The sequence below is a fragment of the Heptranchias perlo genome, chromosome 20 (assembly GCF_035084215.1).
Source record: "Heptranchias perlo isolate sHepPer1 chromosome 20, sHepPer1.hap1, whole genome shotgun sequence".
NCBI classification, from domain to species: Eukaryota; Metazoa; Chordata; class Chondrichthyes; order Hexanchiformes; family Hexanchidae; genus Heptranchias; species Heptranchias perlo.
The window spans coordinates 2,068,035-2,091,010 of record NC_090344.1 but is presented as its reverse complement, the minus strand read 5'-3'; the positions used below and the strand labels follow the sequence as shown (position 1 = coordinate 2,091,010).

The window sequence follows — 22,976 nt, the reverse complement described above, 5'->3', positions numbered from 1 at the left end:
CATACCACTAAGCTAGTCCCAATTTCCTGCACTTGGCCCATATCCCTCGATACCCATCTTCCCCATGTAACTGTCCAAATGCTTTTTAAAAGACAAAATTGTACCCGCCTCTACTACTGCCTCTGGCAGCTCGTTCCAGACACTCACCACCCTTTGAGTGAAAAAATTGCCCCTCTGGATCCTTTTGTATCTCTCCCCTCTCACCTTAAATCTGTGCCCCCTCGTTATAGACTCCCCTACCTTTGGGAAAAGATTTTGACTATCGACCTTATCTATGCCCCTCATTATTTTATAGACTTCTATAAGATCACCCCTTAACCTCCTACTCTCCAGGGAAAAAAGTCCCAGTCTGTCTAACCTCTCCCTGTAAGTCAAACCATCAAGTCCCGGTCGCATCCTAGTAAATCTTTTCTGCACTCTTTCTAGTTTAATAATATCCTTTCTATAATAGGGTGACCAGAACTGTACACAGTATTCCAAGTGTGGCCTTAATAACGTCTTGTACAACTTCAACAAGACATCCCAACTCCTGTATTCAATGTTCTGACCAATGAAACCAAGCATGCTGAATGCCTTCTTCACCACCCTTCTTCTCCCTTTGCTTGCAGAGGTGTTTCCCAACTTCACGCCTGAAAGTCCTGACCCGAATATTTATGCTCTGTCCCCGAGTCCGAGGCACGCTAACGGGCGGACATATTTTTATTCTGTTTACCCCATCAGTTCCCCCTGAACCTTGTACTCCAACCCCCCTGCAATAAAGGTCAGCATACCATTTGCTTCCCTTATTGCTTGCTGCACCTGCATGTTAACTTTCTGTGATCCGTGTACAAGGACACACAAATCCCTTTGAATACCAACATTTCTTAGTCTTTCACCTTTTCAAAGATATCCTGCTTTTCTATTCTTCCTAGCAACGTAAATAAACTCACATTTCACCACTTTATACTTCATTTTGCATCTTCTCGCCCACTCAGTTAACCTGTCTTTATCACTTTGCATCCTCTTTGCGTCCTCCTCATAGCTCACTTTCCCAACTACCTTTGTATCGTCAGCAAACATGGACACATTACACTTGGTCCCCTCATCTAAGTCGTTGATAAAGATTGTAAATAGCTGAGGCCCAAGCACTGATCCTCACGGCAACCCACGAGTTACAGCCTGCCTACCCGAAAATTTTTCCGACTTTATGTTTTCTGCACGTCAACCAATCCTCAATTCATGCTAATATACCACCCACAATCCCATGAGCCCTAATCTTGTGGAACAACCTCTTATGTGACACCTTGTCGAATGCGTTTTTAAAATCCAACTATACTACATCCACTGGTTCTCCCGGATCTATCCTGCTAGCTGCTCTCTAAAAAGCTCTAATAGTTTTGTTAAACACGATTTCTTTTTCATAAAACCGTGTTGCGTGTGACGAATCAAATTATGATTTTCAAAGTGTCCTGTTACCACGTCCCTAGTAATAGATTCTAGTATTTTCCCTATTACTATTGTCAGGCTAAATGGCCTGTAGTTCCCTGTTTTCTCTCTCCCTCCTTTCTTGAAAAGCGGGGTTACATTTGCTACCTTCCAATCCAAGGGGAACGTTCTAGAATCTCGGGAATTCTGGAACATCGAAACCAATGTATCCACAGTCTCTGCAGCCACCTCTTTTAAAACCTTATGATGCAGGCAATCAGGTCCAAGGGATTTGTTGGCTTTTAGTCCCATTAATTTCTCCAGTACATTTTCTTTACCAATCTTAATCTTTAAGTTCCTCACTCTCATTTGCCCATTGGTTCCCCACAATTTCTGGTATATTTTTTGTGTCTTCTATTCTGAAGAGAGATAAAAGTAGTTTTTTTAACGTCTCTGCCATTTCCTTACTCCCCACTATAATTTTCCTGTCTCTGCCTCCAAGGGACCCATGTTTACTTGTGCTAATGTCTTCCTTTACACATACTTGTACAAGCTCTTACAATCCATTTTTATACTTCTTGCTAGTTCACCCTTATTCTATTTTCTCCCTTTGTATCAATTTCTTCGTCATCCTTTGCTGGTTTCTAAAACTCTCCCAATCCTCAGGCTACCAGCCTTGATGGCAACATTGTAAGCCGCTTCGTTTAACGTAATACTATCCTTAATTTCTCCAGTTCGCCAAGATTGGACCACTTTTCCAGTGGCGTTTTTATTCCTCAAGGGAATGTATTTTCATTGAGAATTATTATTTATTTATTTAAATGTTCACCATTGCTTAAAACCATCATATTTTTAATCGAATTTCCCAAACTACCTCAGCCAACTCGCCCCTCATAACTACGCAATTGGTTTTGTTTAAATTTAAGACCCTAGTTTCGGACTTAACGAGATCATTCTCAAACTCAATATGAAATTCTATCATATTATGATCATTCTTTCTCAGAGGATCATTTACTATAAGATTTCTAATTAATCCTGTCTCATTACACAATACTAGATCTAAAATAGCCTTTTCCGTGGTTGGTTCCTCGACATATTGTTCTAGAAAGCTGACTCGAATGAATTCCATGAACATAAAACAGGTTATCTTGTGTTGCTAACATGATGTTAGCATGTTGGGGTGACTTATGACTCGAAGACAAGGCCAGATCTGCCAGTTGAATTAGATGTTTGATGCAAACATGGAGAATTAATGAAACCAAGACTTCCCTGCAGGGAGTGGGAAAGAAAGATGCTGGGCATTGAGAGGCGAAGGATTTTGTTTGTTGCAGGATGAATAGATACAAGGACCTCATCTCCCTGCTTCTTTCAGATACTGACTATCTAATGTTGAAGAGATGCTCTCGCTGCCCAAGGCCCATAATCTCCAGTCGCACCTCCTTCCAATCTTGCACACGTTGCTTCGCTTTGAAATTATGCATTTTTTCACACTGGAATACCATTTGAAGACAGCACTGCTGTGATAAGCTTGTGTTGTAAAGAGCTCCGACTAGCTCCCGGCAGTAGTGCTGCAGACTTGTGCTGCAGAACTGGCCGCGCATCTAGCCAAACTGTACAGCTACAACACTGGCATCTACGCGACAACATGGAAAATTGCCCAGGAATGTCCTGTCCACAAAAAGCTGGACAAATCCAACCTGGCCAATTACCGCCCCATCAATCTACTCTCAATCTTCAGCCAGGTGCTGGAAGGTGTCGTCTACAATGCCAACAAGCGGCACTCACTCACCAATGATCTGCTCACCAATGCTGAGTTTGGGTTCCGCCAGGGACACTCGGCTCCAGACCTTGGTCCAAACATGGACAAAAGAGCTGAATTACAGACGTGAGGTGAGAGTGACTGCCCTTGATATCAAGGCAGCATTTGTCCGAGTGTGGCACCAAGGAGCCCTGGTAAAATTGAAGTCAATGGGAATCAGGGGGAAAACTCTCCAGTGGCTGGAGTCATACCCAACACAAAGGAAGATAGCAGTGGTTGTTGGAGGCCAATCATCTCAGCCCCAGGACATTGTTGCAGGAGTTCCTCAGGACAGTGTCTTCGGCCCAACCATCTTCAGCTGCTTCATCAATGACCTTCCCTCCATCATAGGGTCAGAAATGGGGATGTTCGCTGAGGATTGCACAGTGTTCAGTTCCATTCGCAACCATTCAGATAATGAAGCAGTCCGTGTCCGCATGCAGCAAGACCTGCACACCATCCGGGCTTGGGTTGATAAGTGGCAAGTAAAATTCGCGCCAGACAAGTGCCAGGCAATGAAAATCTCCAACAAGAAAGACACTAACCACCTCTCCTTGACATTCAACGCATTTCCATCGCCGAATCCCCCACCATCAACATCCTGGGGGTCACCATTGACCAGAAACTCAACTGGACCAGCCACATAAGTAATGTGGCTACAAGTGCAGGTCAGAGGCTGGGTATTCTGCGGCGAGGGCTGACCTCCTGACTCCCCGAAGCTTTTCCACCATCTGCAAGTCACAATTCAAGAGTGTGATGGAGTACTCTCCAATTGTCTGGATGAGTGCAGCTCCAACAACAATCAAGATGCTCGACACCACCCAGGGCAAAGCAGCCCGCTTGTTTGGCACCCCACCCACCACCTAAAAAACTCACTCCCTTCGCCACCGGCGCACTGTGGCTGCAGTCTGTACTTCCAAAGGATGCACTGCAGCAACTCGCCAAGGCTTCTTCGACAGCACCTCCCAAACGCGCGCCCTCGACAACCTAGAAGGACAAGGGCAGCAGACACATGGGAACAACACAACCTGCACGTTCCCCTCCAAGTCACACACCATCCCGACTTGGAAATATATCGCCGTTCCTTCATCGTCGCTGGGTCAAAACCCTGGAACTCCCTTCCGAACAGCACTTTGGGAGAACCTTCACCACACGGACTGCAGTGGTTCAAGAAGGCGGCTCACCACCATCTTCTCAAGGGCAATTAGCGATAGGCAATAAATGCTGGCCTCGCCAGCGACGCCCACATCCCTTGAACGAATGAAAAAATGATTTGGAGTGCAAGGAGATAAATCGAAGGATCTATATCATATGATAACAGTGCCTGTTCGGACACTGTGAGCTACAGCTGAAGTTGAGCAACATTTAAAGTGTCAGGCAGCAGGTCTTTTCCAAATCTTGACAGAAATGGCAAGAGAACTTCACGCAGACTTTGATCAGCGTCAACACTTGAACAAAGACGGCATTTTATACAGGCATTCCACACTCTGGGCCTTGACCCTTCCCCTACGATCCTCACTTCGAGCAGCTGGGATTTGTTTTGAGACAGGATGTCCCAGCTCTTCACCTTTAATGGGACAAGGAAAGCCCAGATGGGCTGAGTGGCACTGTTTATGACATTACAGCAGTGGCTAGAAACCCTTCTCAGTATGGTCTGTGAGTGTTTGATGGCTCGGTGTAAATATAGTTTTACTCTGTACCGAACAAATGCTGTACCTGCGCTGGGAGTGTTTGATGGGAAAGTGTAGAGGGAGCTTTTCTCTATATCTAACGCTTGCTGTACCTGAATGGAGAGTGTTTCAAGCAGATACTAGGTGCTCAGAATGCCAAATTCTCCGAAGCTAACATACATCACCTCGACGAGAACATTCAACCCGAAGATAGAATCATGGAATCATGGAATCATGACAGCACAGAAAGACGCCCGTCGGCCCATCGAGCATGTGCTGGCTCTTTTTAAGAGCAATCCAGTTGGTTCCAGTCCCCCGTTATTTCCCTGTTGCTTCCGTAGATAAGAGAAAACCATCAGTTTCTCCCCTGACACAGATCTGGAAGGACAGTGAGTGTCCCTAACATTTTTGTACAGTTTGTTCGATATTTTATCCCTGGAGCTGAGTCTTTTGGTGAAGATTTGAAATTGATTCCCTCCAGTTACTGACTCACCGACCAATGGGAATAGTTTTTCTTGATTTACCTGATCAATTTTTGAACACCACGCACCCTTCTTTGTTCTAATGAAAAGAGCCACAGTTTCTCCAGTCTCTCCTCATAACTAAAGTCTCTGGTATCATCTCCGTCAATCTCTTCTGTACCCTCTCCATGGCCATGACATCTTTCCTAGTGTAAGACGACCAAAACTTTACACCATATTCTAACTGCAGATTAATCAATAATTTGTACAGTTTTACATGACCTCTCTTCTTTTGTACTCTATACCCATATTTGTGAAACCTTGGTTTTCGTTTGCTTTTTTAACCACTTTATCAACTTGCCCTCCCACTTTTAAAGATTTGTGTATCTGAACCCCTTGTAGATTTTAGAGATATTAACATAACATGTTTAAAACACATTGACATAAATCTGATCTAATGTGTATTATGGGAAAGAGAAATTTAGTCTGAGTTAGAAACTCAAACAAGCGTTTCACAGAAGACAGGTCGCCATGGCAACATTGATCAGACATTCCATTCCACAGAATCGGCGAGTTGGAAACTCTAATCTGATAAGGAGAAAGAATAGGAGTTTGTCTGTTATTAACCACACTATAAACTTAAACCAGAGCGAGCAAAATAATAGATTGGATGATAACGTGTGATGTTTCTACCTATAATTGTAAAAGTATAAGAAATAACATAATTAACAGTAGGCAGGGTAGCTTAGGGATAATGAGAAAATTACTGAACAAAAGTAATCGCTGGGAACCAAGGAATGTGTCCTTGTAAATCACAGATTGGAGAAGCTCCAGCTGTCATTTCCTCACTTCCGGCCTAAACCCAGCAGAGAAGACAAAGAAAATTCAGGTGACAGAGATGGATCACTACAGGATATAAAAGTGAGGGGATGCTGATGGAAGTGGGCAGTGGGGACTGGAGACACCAGAGATTAAGCTCAGGGAATCCGAGGTTCCGTCCAATGGGATGACCTCGTTTAAGTTACTGTGGACACCAGGGTCTTGCATGTTTACTCTGATTGATGGATCAATATAAGATACTTTAGAAGACAGAGAATCTGCTCATCTTGTATCTATTAATAAAGTATTAAAGTTGCTAACGCTAGACACTCGAATCTGCTAATTAATAAGACAAGGCGTTAGTTAGAATCTTACACCCAGCTACTGTTCTGCTCCTCTACTCCTTTTAAACTTTTATCATTTAGTCCCGATTTTATCTTTTTTTTAAATTACAAAATGTATCACCTCATATTGCCCTGCTTTAAATTTCATCTGACACCCACCTGCCCCATTTACTAACCTGTGTATGTCACACTAAAGTCACTGACAGTCCTTTTCACAGTTTGCATGGATGCCTTTTTTGGCGTCAACTGATGATTTTCATCTTGTGCCCATATACCCAAACCCAGATCGTTTCTTTATATTGAGAAGAGCAATGGTCCCAACACTGACCCTGGGGGACACCATTGTTTACATTCCTCCAGTCTGGAGAACATCCATTCACTACTACTCTCTGTTTTTTGCCCTTTCCCCAACTACCTATCCGCGCTGTCCCACTCCCTTTAATTACTTCAGCCTTAATTTTATCAACAAGGCTCCTGTACGGAACCTTATCAAACACCTTTTCACAATCCATCCACACAACATCCGCTTCATTTCCTTTGTCATGGTGTCCTTAATTAATCCATTTTACCAACAAATGTTGAAACGTTAGATCTGCTTCAAAGGGTTTCATCTGTTGAAAGCCACAATATAAAACTCCGATTTTCTCCTGGTGTTTAAGATAAATTAAGTTTTAAAAATGATGCAGAGTTTCAGACAATTCGGGTCATCCGGACTCAGACCCGCCCACTCCGTGCCGTCAGTCCCGCCCCTCACACACTCCGACTGATTGGAGGACAAGCCGCCCGCTCGGTTCTCCATGCCATCGCCGCTCTTCCTATTGGTTCCGAACTCTCCTTAGTCACCAAAACGGGTTAATGGTGACAGTGACGTCCTGAGGGACAGTTGGGCAATAAACATTAAATTAACCCGTCAGTTGCAACATTTAATAAAACGAAATTAATAGTAACGGGAAAAAAATCATATGTGCCGTTCACCAAAGTAGCGGGTCGCGGCTGCATTGAGTATTTGTTGCGGTTTTAATAGCACCAAGTTTTGGGGTTTCAGTTTATTTTATGACCCTTGGTCCAAACGCATTCTCCCTGATTCTAATCTCTTTGCTTTCAGTCCGGAGATTAAGTGCATCAATGGCGGCTGCAGCCCCCAGCAAGCAGCGCGGAACAGAATATCACCTATCTGAATCAGAGGAGAACGGAGCGCAGGCGCAGTAGAGGCTCTTTGTTTGGCTGTGTGTTCTGAGCATGAGCGGTCGTGGAGGCTGCGGGAGTCGGAGCGATCGGTGCAGGTAAGAGGATCGGAGGGAACAGGTTAATAAACCATGGGGTGAGCGGGCCCCAGGCCCGAGTATAAAGCAGTGAACGTTATCCCCGCACCGCGACCCACCCCGACAGATTCCGGTTTCTCCCCTTTCGCTTCGGTCCAACTCTCAAACAAAGGCCCTTGGCCCCGCGCATGCGCCAAACTCTGGGACAGCCTGGAGGTGCTCTGAATTCTCAGGGAATGTCAATAAATGAAGGAGAAACGGAAACATGTCAGGGAGTTTCCTCAATTGAAGGAAAAGTGTTGACATATCAGGTAGCGTCTGTAAATGAAGAGGATATGGTGACATGTCAGGGAGTGTCTGTAAATGAAGGAGAAATTGTGACGGGTGAGGGAGTGTCTGTAAATGATGCAGAAATGGTGATGGGTCAGGGAGATCCCTTCAGCAGAGTTGGGAGATATTGCAAATGGACAGTTCACAAGGAGGGACAGGGTGATGGAACGTGGGGAGAGAGAAAGAGAGAGATCATATTGATGGAGGGAGACAATTAAATATGAGAGTATATCAGCAAGAAATATAAAAAACAGATTGTAAGAGCTTCGTACGGGAAGTAAAAATGAAGAGATTAGCGGAAGTAAACGTGGGTCCCTTAAAGGCTGAGACAGGAGACATTATAATGGTGAATAAGGAAATGGCAGAGACGTTAAACAAATATTTTTTTAAATCTGTCTTCACAGTGGAAGACACAAAAACATATCAGAAATAGTGGGGAACCAAGGAAAAAACATCCTCTCCCTCTCTACTCTATCGAATCCTATTATCAGTTTAAACACCTCAAGCAGATCAGTCCTCAACTTTCTAAACTCAAGGGAACACAACTCAGGTTTATGCAACCTGTCTCCGTAATTTAACCCTTTCAGCCCCGGTTCATTTTGGTCAATTTTCATTGTTCTCCTTCTCAGGCCAATCCATCCTTCCTGAAGTGTGGTTCCCAAAACTGAACACCATTCTCCAGATGTGGTCTGATCAAGGCTTGAAACAACTGAAGCATCACTTCCGCCCCTCTGTATTCCAGCCCCCTCGAGATAAAGGCCAACATTCCATTCGCCACCTCGATTCCGTGTTTTACCTGTTTAGTAGTTTTTAATGATTTGTGTCCTGGAACTTAAATAATATATTTGGCAATTGTTTGCTTGTTTAAAATAATTGGCAAAATTTGGGGATTCCCTAACAATGTGGCACAATCATAAAATTAGAGCAAGGACATTCAGAAGTCAAATCAGGAAGCACTTTTTCACCAAAAGGTTCGTGGAAATCTGGAATTCACTTCCCAAAAGACAGTGGAGGCTGGGTGAATAGATATTTTCAGAATGATAGAATATTTTGATGAGATAATTGTCTCCAATATTATTGATAAAAATTGATATATTGAGTTGAGTTGCAGATCAGCCACGATCGAATGAAATGACGGAACAGGCACGAAGGGCTGAATGGCGTCGTCCTATTCCGGAGTTCCCTCTGCTGGTGAATAGTGGACGGTGCAGCAGCTAGTCTGAAAACGCCCTCTGTTGGTGAGTAACTGCATTATTTAGCTTTTAAAATTAAAACCCAAAAACATTGGCCCTGAAATTGTGATCAGATTCTCCTGATCTCCCGCCACACTCCGGAATCCCCAGGTATAGATGTAGGGCAGTGAAAAAATATTGTGGTGTGTCTGGGAACCAGTTGTAGGGAAGTGTACAGTGGTGTTCCCCAGAGGTCAGTATTAGGACCAGTGCACTTTTTAACATATATTAATGATTGGACTTGGGGAGAGAGGATTTAATTTCAAAGTTTGAAACTCGGAAATGTAGTAAACATTGTGCAAGATAGTAACAGACTTCAGGAGGCCATAGACAGTCTAGTGAAAGGGGCAGACACATAGCGGATGAAATTTAACACAGAGAAGTGTGAAGTGATACATTTTAGTCGGAAGAATGAGGAGAGGCAATATAAACGAAATGGTACAATTTTGAAGGGGGAGTGCAGGAACAGAGAGACCTGGGGATCTTTGTGCACAAATCTTTGAAGGTGACAGGACAAGTTGAGAAGGCTGTTAATAAATCTAAGTACCCCATATGCTTTTTCAATCTCTGTTTAAAAATGCATATGGGATCCTTAGATTCATTAACAGAGGCTTACAGTACAAAAGCAAGGAATTTTTGCTAAACTTTCATAAAACACTGGTTCGGCCTCAGCCTTATTGTGTTCAATTCTGGGCACCACACTTTAGAAAGACATGACCTTAGAGAGGGTGCAGAAGGGATTCACCAGGTTTGTACCAGGGATGAGGGACTTCAGTTATGTGAAGAGACTGGAGGAGCTGGGGTTGTTCTTCTTAGAGCAGAGAAGTTTAAGGGGAGATTTGATAGAGGTGTTCAAATTCATGAACTGTTTTGATTGAGTAAATAGAAACAGAAAAAATAGGAGCAGGAGTAGGCCATTCGGCCCTTCGAGCCTGCTCCGCAATTTAATATTATCATGGCTGATCCTTTATCTCAATACCATATTCCCGCTCTCTCCTCATACCTCTTGATGCCTTTTTTGTTAAGAAATCTATCCATCTCCTTCTTAAATATATTCAGTGACTTGGTCTCCTCTGCCTTCTGTGGTAGAGAATTGCACAGGTTCACCACCCTTTGAGTGAAGGAATTTCTCCTCATCTCAGTCCTAAATGTCCTATCCCATATCCTGAGAATGCGACCCCCAATGTCTAGAGCCCATAGCCAGGGGAAACACCATCCCTGCATTCAGTCCGTCTAGCCCTGTCAGAATTGTTTACGTATCAATGAGATCCCCTCTCATTCTTCTAAACTCGAGTGAATACAGGCCTAGTCGACACTATCTCTCCTCATACGACATTCCTGTCATCTCAGGAATCAGTCTGGTGAACCTTCGCTGCACTCCCTCCATAGCAAGTATATCCTTTCTGTGGTAAGGAGACCAAAACTGCACACAATACTCCAGGTGTGGTCTCACCTATGCCATGTATAACCGCAGTAATACATCATTGCTCCTGTGCTCAAATGCTCTTGGAATGAAGGCCAACATATCATTTGCCTTCCCAACTGCTTGCTGCACCTGCATGTTTGCTTTCAGTGACTGGTGTACAAGAACACACAGGTCCCTTTGTAGATCAACATTTCCCAATCCACCACCATTTAAATAATACCCTACCATTCTGTTTTTCCTTCCGAAGTCGATAACTTCACATTTATCCACGTTATACTGCATCTGCCATGTATTTTCCCACTCACACAACTTATCTAAATCGCCTTTAAACCTCTTTGCATCCTCCTCACTACTCACGATCCCACCTTGTTTTGTGTCGTCAGCAAACTTGGAAATACAACATTTGATTCCCTCATACAAATCATTGATATATATTGTGAATAGTCGGGCCAAGCACCGATCCCAGCGGTACCCCACTAGTCACCGCCTGCCACCCCGAAAAAGATTCATTCATTCCTACACTATATTTCCTGTCTGTTAACCAATTTTCAATCCATGCCAGTATATTACCTCCAATCCCATGTGTTTTAATTTTGCACACTAACGTCTTACGTCGGACTTTATCAAAGGTCTTCTGAAGATCCAAATGCACCACATCCACTGATCCTCCGTAATCTATTCTAACAGTTACATCCTCAGAAAACTCCAGTAGGTTTGTCCAACACGATTTCCCTTTTATAAATCCGTGTTGACTTTGTCTAATCCCGTTAATATTTTTAAGTGTCCTGTTATCATATCCTTTATAATCGACTCAACCATTTTCCCCACGACGTTCCCTGTTTTCTCTCCCTCCTTTTTTAATAGTGCAGTTACATTTGCCACCCTCCAATCTGCAGGAACTGTTCCATAGTCTATAGAATTTTGGAAGATGACAACCAATGCTTCCATCATTTCCTCTTTAATATTCTGGGATGCAGAATATCAGGCGCTGGGGATTTATCGGCTTTCAGTCCCATTAATTTCTCCAGCACTATTTTTTTTACTAATACTAATTTCCTTTAATTCCTCCTTTTCACTGAACCCTTGGTTCCTTCGCATTTCTGGGAAGTTATTTGTGTCCTCTTCCGTGAAGACAGATTTTGTTTAATTGCTCTGCCATTTCCTTGTTCCCCATTATAAATTCTCCCGTTTCTGACTGTAAGGGGCCTACATTTGTCGTCACGAATCTTTTTCTCTTTAGATACTTGTAGGAGCTTTTACAGTCCGCTTTTATGTTCCTTGCAAGTTTACTCGCGTAATTTATTTATCCCCGCTTGATCAATCTCTTGCTCATTTGTTGCTGAATTCTAAACTGCTCCCAATGCTCAGGCTTGCTACTTTTTATGGCAACTTTACATTGCTCCTCTTTGGATCTAATGCTGTCCTTAAATAAGGAGAAATTGTTTCCAGTGGCAGAAGGGTCGGTAACCAGAGGACACAGATTTAAGGTGATTAGCAAAACAACCAGAGAAATACGAGGAAACATTTTTTTACGCAGCAATTTGTTATTATCGGAAATATGCTGCCTGAAAGAGTGGTGGAAGCAGATTCAAGAGTAACTTTCAACAGGGAATTGTATAAATACTTGAAGGGAAAACATTTACAGGACTATGGGGAAACAGCAGGGGTGTTGAACTAATTGGATAGCTCTTTCATAGGCATGGTAGGCCAAATGCCTTCTGTCTGTGCTGTCCCATTCCGTGAGACAACGATACCATGTTAATAACTTGAATATCGTAAACAGAATTACACCAGTAAAGGCACACATTCCAACTAAAAGAGTGAACAAACGTATTTTATTTTATTATTGAAAACTATTTACGCTGTACATCACCACTTACATTATGAGTCTGCAGCAGTCTCTGCACATCGAGCATAAGGTGGGAAATCATCTGTTGTTTCAGCTTCTGTGGCTCTGGAGGGACCAGTTACAATAAAGGGGGAGAAAACAGACAGACCATTCATTGGACCCCCTGCGGGTTCTAAAACTCCTTTAATGATGAGATATGAAAAAGTGAAGCGATCAAATAATGAAGTTCCTGTAAATCCACTGTTAATAAACACAGGTTCTCTATTACAAAGTTGGTCCATCGATGCAGAACAGTATTAACACAAACTGAGCAATGATCAGAAATACATTGTTTCTGTTTTACATTTGTCAATTAATCAGAACACAGACACTTTCAGACAGAATATGGAGAAAAAACAAATCCAGTTATTTCAACATATTATGATCGATTAAAATAAAGTGATGTTCATATCGTGATGAAAAGCACATTCAGCATGTTCACACTGATGGATAAGTTAATGGACATTCTCTCAGAATTAACACAGAACATTTCCCGCCAGTCTGTGACACGTATCGGGACATCACATCCTGGATTTTACGTTGACTTTTACCTGGAATACAAACAAACGATGAGAGAGAGAGTGAGAGGGGGAGAGAGAGAGAGATCGCGGTGAAAACAATTCCCCCCAGCACACCCTAGAATCAAATACAGTTTTCTTCATCATTAATATTCAGAATATTCTCTCTGATAGTTTCTGTATCATTAACTGTAATAACTATATCCCCACTATCATACAATAGAATAAAATGCGGTTAGTATAAAGGGAACAGGTTCTCTTACATAGTTTATGAATCATAAATTGTAGGAAACACACTCCCCACAATCAGACAATATAATTAAATACAGCCAGTATTAAAGGGGATTTATATTTAAACAGTAAAGACACAGAATATTCTCTCTGATACTTTCAATCACTCTCCATTATAGGACAGTCGATATCACCCGGGTCTCAACGCTTAACCAACACTGGGATATCAGGGAGAGAAACAACTGCAGCCCTTGGTTAATATGTGTATCATTATATCATAGTAGGTACAGCACAGAAGGAGGCCATATGGCCCATCGTGCCTGTCCCGGCTCTTTGAAGGAAGTCCTGCTCCCCCTGCTCTTTCCGCATAGCCCTGTAAATGTTTTCCATTTAAGTATTTATCCAATTCCCTTTGAAAGTTACTATTGAATCTGCTTCCACCACCCTTTCAGGCAGTGCATTCCAGATCATAACAACTTGTTGTGTTAAAATAGGTTTCCTCATTTCGCCTCTGGTTCTTTTGCCAATCACCTTAAATCTGTATCCTTTGTTTACCGACCATTCTACCACAGTTTCTCCTCATTTACTCCATCAAAACCGTTCATGATTTTGAACACCTCTAACACATCTGCACTTAACCTTCTCTGCTCTATGGAGAACAATCCCAGCTTCTCCAGTCTCTCCACATAACTGAAGTCCCTCATTCCTGGTACCATTCAGGTAAATCTCTTCTGTACCCTCTCTTAGGCCGTGACCCTTCCTAAATGGTGGGGCCCAGAATTGAGCACAATACTCCAGCTGCGGCCTAACTAGGGTTTTATAAATGTTTACCAAAAGTTATTTTCTTTTATACTCCATACCTCTATTGATAAAGCCCTGGATCCTGTATGCGTTTTTTTAACGGCCTTTTCAACTTGTCAATGTCCCGGAAACGGGGTGGAGGAGGGGGACGGGGTCGTGGTGTGGGGGTGTTGGTGGGGGGCCACCTGTCAAGTTGCCAGGAAGTAAGCTGCCTGTCCCATCCCGTTGGGCATGAGTGTCCAAACTGCAGCTCATGGACACATGTCAACCCTCACCAAGCGCTGGCAATTGGGCCCTCAAAGCCCAGACAACTCAGTCCTCTTTAAACTTACCTTTCTCATTTGCATTTGTCCAGCTTGAATTTTGTGGATCTAGAGGTTTGCACAGGGCTGCTCTTGACACTGTTGGTGGATAAACTCTCAATCAGACACCAGGATGGTTCGGATTCACGGTTTGAGACTTAACGCAGATTAACAGGAACAGGGATTTAAACTTACATGTGGCCCAGGAGGCTCAATGGTAAGTAGCTATGTCGCCCTTGAGGATGAAAAGCTTGTAAATTTCTGCTTTGGGTACATGAAGTCCATGACTCTGAAGTGACCAGCAAGGGGGATGGAGGATGAATGGGAACAGAGGAACATTAGGAACAGGAGGTGGCCGTTGAGTCTCTCGACACTGTCTCGCCATTCAACTAGATCGTTGCTTTTCTGCACCTCAACTGCTTTTACCCACCTTTGCTCCATATCTCTTCATACCTTTGCCGAACATATATCTATCAACCTTCGCCTTGAAAGCTCCAATTATCCCGCAGCATCCACAGCCTTATGAATATCAATAACACCCGGGACTGGACACTCCCCCAGCACTGGGATATCAGGGATAGAAACAATTGCAGCCCTTGGTTAATGTCTGTAATGATCAATATCACCCGGGACTGGACACTGATCCAGAAATCAGCCTAAACTTCTTCTGGTTTCTTCTCCTTCACTTTAAGACCACCGGGAGAATTGCTGCTCCCGCTCTACCTGAATTTCCTGATTGATTTCGACACAGAAATATTCTACTTATCTGGACCTATGGATATTTGTTGTTGTACATTTGAGAAAGTTTACACAGATTACCGTCCTCTTGTGCTGGGATTCAGTCTTTGCGATAAGGGTTAAGTTTGTTTGCAGACACTAAGCTGTCATGTGTTTTCAGTGAATTAATGATATTACCCAGATATACTTCCCTCTGCCTGAAAGGGTTGTGGAGGCAGGAACCCTCACAACATTCAAGAAGCATTTGGATGAGCACTTGAAATGCCATAGCATACAAGGCTACGGACCAAATGCTGGAATATGAGATTGGAGATTGGAGTCGACAGCGCTTGATGGCCGGCGCAGACACGATGGGCCGAAGGGCCTCTATCCGTGCTGTATAACTCTAATGCTCTATGACTCTATGACCTGCTGGAAGTTATGCCGCCTATGTTCAAATCACAAGGGGAAAGTTCCAGCAGCATTGTGTCAATATTTCATGTGAGCAGACAGCAAAACTCGACCACAGAAATCCCCACAACACCAGGTGCTTCCTGTCAGTTCAACAGAACAGCAAAACACACAGCGACTGGTCTGAGACACTGCAGACTGTGAGCGGCTTTTCACACACTGGGGTTCGGGAAATTCATCCTCGATTCCAAGTGATCACCTTCTATAAATCACTTCCCTTTTTGTTTACAGGGAACACACCTTGTCTTTCCCTTGTACATTTCATCGATGGTGATAATGTGCAACTTCTGATTCCCAGCAAACGTGTCCGTCGGCTCTGCTTCTCTGTGAGAGTCTCACTGAGGGATCACAACACTTTTCCTCTAAACTTTGGCAAGTTGCCATCAAAAGTTACAAGCTCATTTATAGATTGTGACTGTTAAACTGTTCAATGGGTAAATACAGCAAAACTGGGCGATAAACAATTGGGGGTCCCAGTACAGTGGATAAATGAAGCATCACTACATTCAATGATAATCATCGGAGCAGGATCGGCTCCAATGCGAAACCGTTCACTAAACAATGGGAGTTCCTGTACAGTGGGGAGATGAAGCATTACTTCAGTCAGTGAAAATAGTCAGAGCGGGGTCAGCTTCAAAACAAAACTCTTCAATAAACATTGGGGTCCACACATCCGACCACATCCCCACTCCAAACCCAAAACCTAATTCCATCTTTGTAATCTCGCCCGTCAAAGCCACTGCCTCAGATGATCTGCTGCTGACACTCTCATCCATGCCTTTGTTACCTCTAGACTTGACTATTCCAATGCTCTCATGGCCGGTCTCCCATCCTCCACACTCTATAAACTTGTGCTCATCTAAAACTCTGCTGCCTGTATCCTAACTCACACCAAGTCCCATTCTCCGATCACCCCTGTGTTCGCTGACCAACATTGGCTCCCAGTCCGGGAACGCCTCGATTTTAAAATTCTCATACTTGTTTTCAATCTCTCCATTTCCTTGCCTCTCCCTATCTCTGAAACCTCCTCCAGCCCGACAACCCTCCGAGATCTCTGCGCTCCTCCAATTAATGCCTCTTGTGCTTCCCCAATTTTAACCGCTCCACCATTGGCCTTCAACAGCCTAGGCCCCAAGCTCTGGGATCCCCTCCCTAAACCTTTCCGCCTCTGAACATCTTTGTCCTCTAAGACGCTCCTTTAAACCTACCTCTTTGACCAAGCATTTGGCCTCCTGTCCTGATACCTGCTTATTTGGTTCGGTGTCAAATTTTGTTTGGAAATTGCTCATGTGAAGCGTCTTGGGGCGTTTTATTACGTTAAAAGCGATGTTAAATGCAAGTTATTATTATTGTTGTTGGTCCCTATACAGTGGGTAAATGCAGCATGGCTTCAGTGATAATTACATAGAATTGCATTGAATTACAGTAATTTACAGCACAGGTACTATCCATTCGACCCAACTGATCTATGCCCGTGATTACGCTCCACACGAGACTTCTCCCAGGCTACTTAATCTCATCCTATCAACATATCCTTCTATCCCTTTCTCCCTCATGTACTAATCTAGCTTCCCCTTAAATGCATCTGTGCTATTCGCCTCAACCACTCTATGTGGCAGCGAGTTCCACATTCTCACCTGAATAAATAAGTTTCTCCTGATTTCCTTATTTGATTAATTAGTGACCATCTTATATTTATGCCTACTAGTTTTGTATTTCAACACAATTGGAAACATCTGCTCTACGTCTACCCTATGAAACCCCAACATTATTTTAAAGACCTTTGTTATTTCAACCCTCAGCCTTCTCATTGCAAGAGAAAAGAGCACCAGCCTGTTCAGTCTTTCATGATAAATATCAACTCTCAGTTCTGGTATCGCCCTCATGAATCTTTATTGCACCGTCTCTAGTGCCTCTATATCTTGTTTGTGATATGGAGGCCAGCATGCTGCACAGTGCTCTTTAAGTATAGTCCAAACACGGTTCTATATAAGTTCAACATAACTTCTCTGCTTTTCAATTCGATTCGTCGAGAAATGAACCCCAGTGCTTTGCCACCATTTTATGGCCTTGTTAACCTGCATTACTACTTTTAATGATTTGTGAATCTGTTCCCCGAGATCACTTTGCTCCTCTGCCGCTTATAGAATCTTATATTCCAGGGTGTATGTGGCCTCCTTATTCCTCCTGCCAAAATGTACCATCTCACATAATGAGAGCCGGATCAGCTCCAATACAAAACTGTTCAGTAAACAATGTGAGTCCCTGTATAGTGAGTAAATGCAGGATCATTACAGTCAGTCATAATAGTCAAAGCAGGGTCAGCTCCAACAGAAAACTGCTCAATAAACAACCACAAATCTGTGTCCTTTGGTTACCGACCCGTCTGCCACTGGAAATAATTTCTCCTTATTTACCCTGTCAAAACAATTCATGATTTTGAACACCTCTATCAAATCTTCCCGTAACCTTCTCTGCTCTAATGAGAACAACCCCACCTTCTCCAGTCTCTCCACATAACTGAAGTCCCTCATCCCTGGTACCATTCTAGTACATCTATTCTGTACCATCTGTAAGACCTTCAAATCCTTCCTAAAGTGCGGTGCCCAGAATTGAACACAATACTCCAGCTGAGGCCTAACCAGTGTTTTGTAATGGTTCAGCATAACTTCCCTGCTTTTGTTTTGTATGCCTTTATTAATAAAGCCCTGGTTCCCATATATTTTTAGTAGCCTTCTCAACTTGTCCTGCCACTTTCAAAGATTTATGCATGTGCAACCCCAGGTCTCTCTGTTCCTGCACCACCTTTACAATTATACCATTTAGTTTAGATTGTCTCTCCTCATTCTTCCTACCAAAATGTATCACTTCACACTTCTTTGCGTTAAATTTCATCTGCTATCTGCTAATTCACCAGTCTGTCTGTGTCCTCCTGAAGTCTGTAACTATCTTCCACATTGTTTACTACATTTCCGAGTTCAGTGTCATCTGCAAACTTTGAAATTATACCCTCGACGCCCAAGTCCAGGTCATTAATATATATCAAAAAGAGCAGTAGTCCTAATACTGACCTCTGGGGAACACGACTGTATACTTCCCTCCAGTCTGAAAAACAACCGTTCACCACTACTCTCTGCTTTGGGTCCGCTACCCAATTTTGTATCAACGCTGCCAATGTCACTTTAATCCCGTGGGGTTTAATTTTGCTAACCGGTCTATTATGTGGTATTTTATGAAATCCTTTTTGAAAGTCCATAAACTCAACATCAGCCCTGCTACTCTCATCAATCCTCTCCGTTACTTCATCAAATAACTCAATCAAGTTATTCAAACATGATTTTCCTTTAACAAATCCCTGCTGATTTTCATTTATTAGCCCATACTTTTCCAAGTGCCAATTTATTTTGTCCCGGATTATTGTGTCTCAAAGTTTCCCCACCACCGACGTTAGGCTGACTGGCCTATAATTGCTGGTTTATCCCTCTCCCCTTTTTTAAACAGGGGTTTATCATTTACAATCCTCCAGTCCTCCAGCATCATCCCCATATCTGAGGAGGATTGGAAGATTGTGGCCAGAACCCCCGCAATTTCCACCCTTACTTCCGTCAATAATTTAGGATACATCCCATCTGGACCGGGTGACGTTTTTACTTTGAGTATTGCCATTCTTTTAACTACCTCCTCTTTATCTATTTTATCCTATCCAATATCATTACTACCTCCTCCTTTATTGATATATTGGCAACCTCCTCTTCCCTCGTGAAGACAGATGTGAAGTATTAATTTAGTACCTCAGCCAATTCATGCTCGCTGCCTCCACAAGAAGATCTCCTTTTTTATCCCTAATCGGTCACACCCTTCCTTTGACTACCCTTTTACTTTTCATATGTTTATAAAATACTTTTGGGTTCCCTTTTATGTTTGCCGCTAATCTATTCTCCTACTCTCTCTTTGATCCTCTTATTCCCTTTTTTAGGTCTCCCCGGTGCTTTCTTTATTCAACCTGGTACTCTACTGTGTAATGAACCTTAAGTTAATCGTAAACCTCCTTTTTCTGTTTCGTTTTAATCTCTTTATCTTTCATCATCCAGGGAGCCCTTCCTTTCCCCTTGTAAGGACCTGTCTACTCTGTACCTGAGCCAATTCCTCCTTGAAGGCCTCCCATTGTTCAATTATTCTTCTGCCTCCCAATTTTTGATTCCAACCCACCTGGGCAAGATCCCTTTCTCACTCACTGAAATTTGCCCTCCTCCAGTTAAGCATTTTCACATTTGATTTTTCTTTGTCCTTTTCCTTAACTATGCTAAAGCTAATGATATTATGATCACTGTTCCCCAAATGCTGCCCCACTGAAACATGCTCCACCTGCCCCACTACTTTCCTCAGAACTAGATCCAGCACTTTTTCCCTCCTGGTTGGGCCGGAAACAAACTATTCCAGAAAGTTTTCTTGAACACATTTCAGGAATTCATCTCCCTCTTTGCCCTTTACACTCTCACTGTCCCATTCTATATTGGGATAATTGAAGTCCCCCATTATCATAGCTCCTCTATTGTTCCTTAATTCTAACCAGATTTTGTCTTTGACCCCTCAACTACATCAATCCTTTTCAGTGCTATAATAGTTCCTTTGCTCAATACTGCCATGCCCCCTTCTTTCTTTCCTTCCCTATCATTCCGGAATACATTGTAGCCCGGAATATTAAGTTCACAATCCTCCCCTTCTTTAAGCCATGTCTCCGTTATTGCCACTCTATCATAATCCCATGTGGCCTCCAGCTCATCAACCTTATTTACCACACTACTTGGATTTACACTCATGCACTCCAATCGCAGACTGACTCGCATTTACCACCTATTTGTTCCCTCCTCTTTCTGAACCATTCGTTATTCTAGTGCTATTTGTCCCTCCCAATCCTCTGCGCACCTTTTTTATCCTCTCTAATGTTTCATCCTGGTTCTCATTCCCCAGCCAAATTAGTTGAAACCCTCTCACACAGCATTGGTTAATCTCCCCATGAGGACATTGGTCCCAGCTCTGTTAAAGTGCAACCTGTCCATCTTGAACAGACCCTCCTGCCCCAGAACTGGCCCCAATGCCCCCGGTATCTGAAGCCCTCCCTCCTGCACCATTTCTCCAGCCACGCATTAACCTGTCTTATTATACCATTCCTGTACTCACGAGCACATGGCACTGAGTGTAATCCAGAGATTACTACGTTTGAGATCCTGCTTTTTAACTTCCGTCCTAGCTCCTGAAACTCTGAATGGAGGACCTCGACCTTTCCTTCCTATGTCATTGGTTCCCACATGGACGACGAAGTCTGGCTGTTCCCCTTTCCCGCTCAAGATGTGCTGCACCCTCTAAGTGATGTCCTTTACCCTGGCACCAGTGAGGCAACACACCAAATGAGACTTAGGTCGGCGGTTGCAGAAACGCCTGTCTATCCCCTGACAATCAAATCCCCTGTAACAACTGCATTTCTTTTGCCCCCCTGTGCAGCCGAGTCCTCCATGGTGCTGTGGATTTGATCCTGACTGCACTCCCCCGAGGTGTCAACACCCTCACTGGTATTCAACACTCAATACCGCATGTGAGTGTCACACTCCCAGGGGACTCCTGCATTGCCAGCCTGTTCCTCCTAGTTTGTCTGGTAATCACCCACTCCCTCTCCGCCTGAACTCTCTGTAGCTGCGGGGTGACCACCTCCTGAAACGGCTATCCACATAATTCTCTGCTTCCCGTATGCACTCTATTGACACCAGTCTCTCCTCCAGCTCAGAAACTCTGAGCTCGAGTTCGAGCAGTTGGCGGCACTTCCTGCACATGTGGTTCTCCAGGATACACAAAATGTTCTGGACTACCCACATGGCACAGGATGTGCATGCGACGGGCCCCAGTTGTCACGCCATGTTAGCTACTGTCATTTAAAATTTGTTTAGCTTTAAGGCACTTAACTGTTTATCTGTCACTAAAACACGAACCAGTGAAAAACACCACCCAATGAACTAAATACTGACTTGCCCTCGGCGCTCCTCCTTGTCTTGTTTAGATTCCTCGTGCAGCTCCCTTTATGCTCCACTCAGTCTTAGTCTACAGTGCTTTGGTTTAAATCACTTAGCACCTACTTCCCCCTCTGTACTTAATTCCCATACTCACTAAATTCCCACACTCACCTAACTCCCAGTTGAAAGTCCTCATCCTGTTAGCATTTCAGTCTGTTAGAGATTCACTCTCTGTCTTTCCCAACTCGATGCTCAAGCCTATTTTATCTCTTCCCTAATCTCATCATATTCACTTTTGTGATTCTCTCCTTCATTTAATTGTGTGAATGCCTTTTTCTTCAGATTCAATTTCATCCTCACCTCTTTATTTATCCATGATATCTCATTTGTTCACTCGATTGTTCTTATTTCATCATAAAAACATAAGCACATAAGAATTAGGAGCAGGAGCAGGCCTTATAGTCCCTCGAGCCTGATCAGCCATTCAATAAGATCATGGCTGATCTTTGACCACAAACCTACTTTCCTGCCCAACCCCCATATCTCTTGATTCCCCTAGAATCTAAAAATCCATCTATCTCAGCCTTGAATATACTCAACGATTCAGCATTCACAGTCTTTTGGGGTCGAGAATCCCAAAGATTACAACCCTCTGCGTGAAGAAATTCCTCCTCATCTGTCTTTAATGGCAGACCCCTTATCCTGCGATAATGCCCTCTAATTCTATACTCCCTAGCCAGGGGAAACAATCTGACGGCATCAACCCTGTCCAGCCCCCTCGTAATCTTGCATGTTTCAATGAGGTCACCTCTCATTCTTCTAAACTCCAGAGAGTATAAGCCCATTGTACTCAATCTCGTGTAATGTATTTTTCCTGGATTCTATTGCTCTCTCCTTTAAACGTTGCCCACTGTTGTTCTATCTATTTTTCTGTCAATATGTTTCTCCATTTTACGTTTCTTAGATCCTCGTCCCTCATAATTGCCCCCACCCCCACACTTTTATGTCTCTCAATCATTATCTTAAACCTCCTTATACTGTAATCACTAACCACAGTGATCTTCTCTCACACTTTTTTTTTATTCGTTCACGGGATGTGGGCGTCGCTGGCGAGGCCAGCATTTATTGCCCATCCCTAATTGCCCTTGAGAAGGTGGTGGTGAGCCGCCTTCTTGAACTGCTGCAGTTCGTGTGGTGACGGTTCTCCCACACTTGACTCCTCTTATCTGCTCCAGCTCATTCCCCATTATTAGGTCTCCCAGTGCTTCTCCGCTTGTTGGGGTTCTTATGCATTGTT

At 43.4% G+C, this 22,976-nt stretch overlaps 1 long non-coding RNA gene across 1 annotated transcript; it reads left to right on the top strand.

The window, feature by feature from the left end:
• Positions 1-7,740: 7,740 nt before the first annotated feature.
• Positions 7,741-14,701, top strand: LOC137336055 (uncharacterized). Its single transcript, XR_010966547.1, has 3 exons — positions 7,741-7,779; positions 9,200-9,326; positions 14,540-14,701. It is a non-coding gene; the product is annotated as an uncharacterized lncRNA (long non-coding RNA).
• The last annotated feature ends 8,275 nt before the right edge of the window (positions 14,702-22,976 follow it).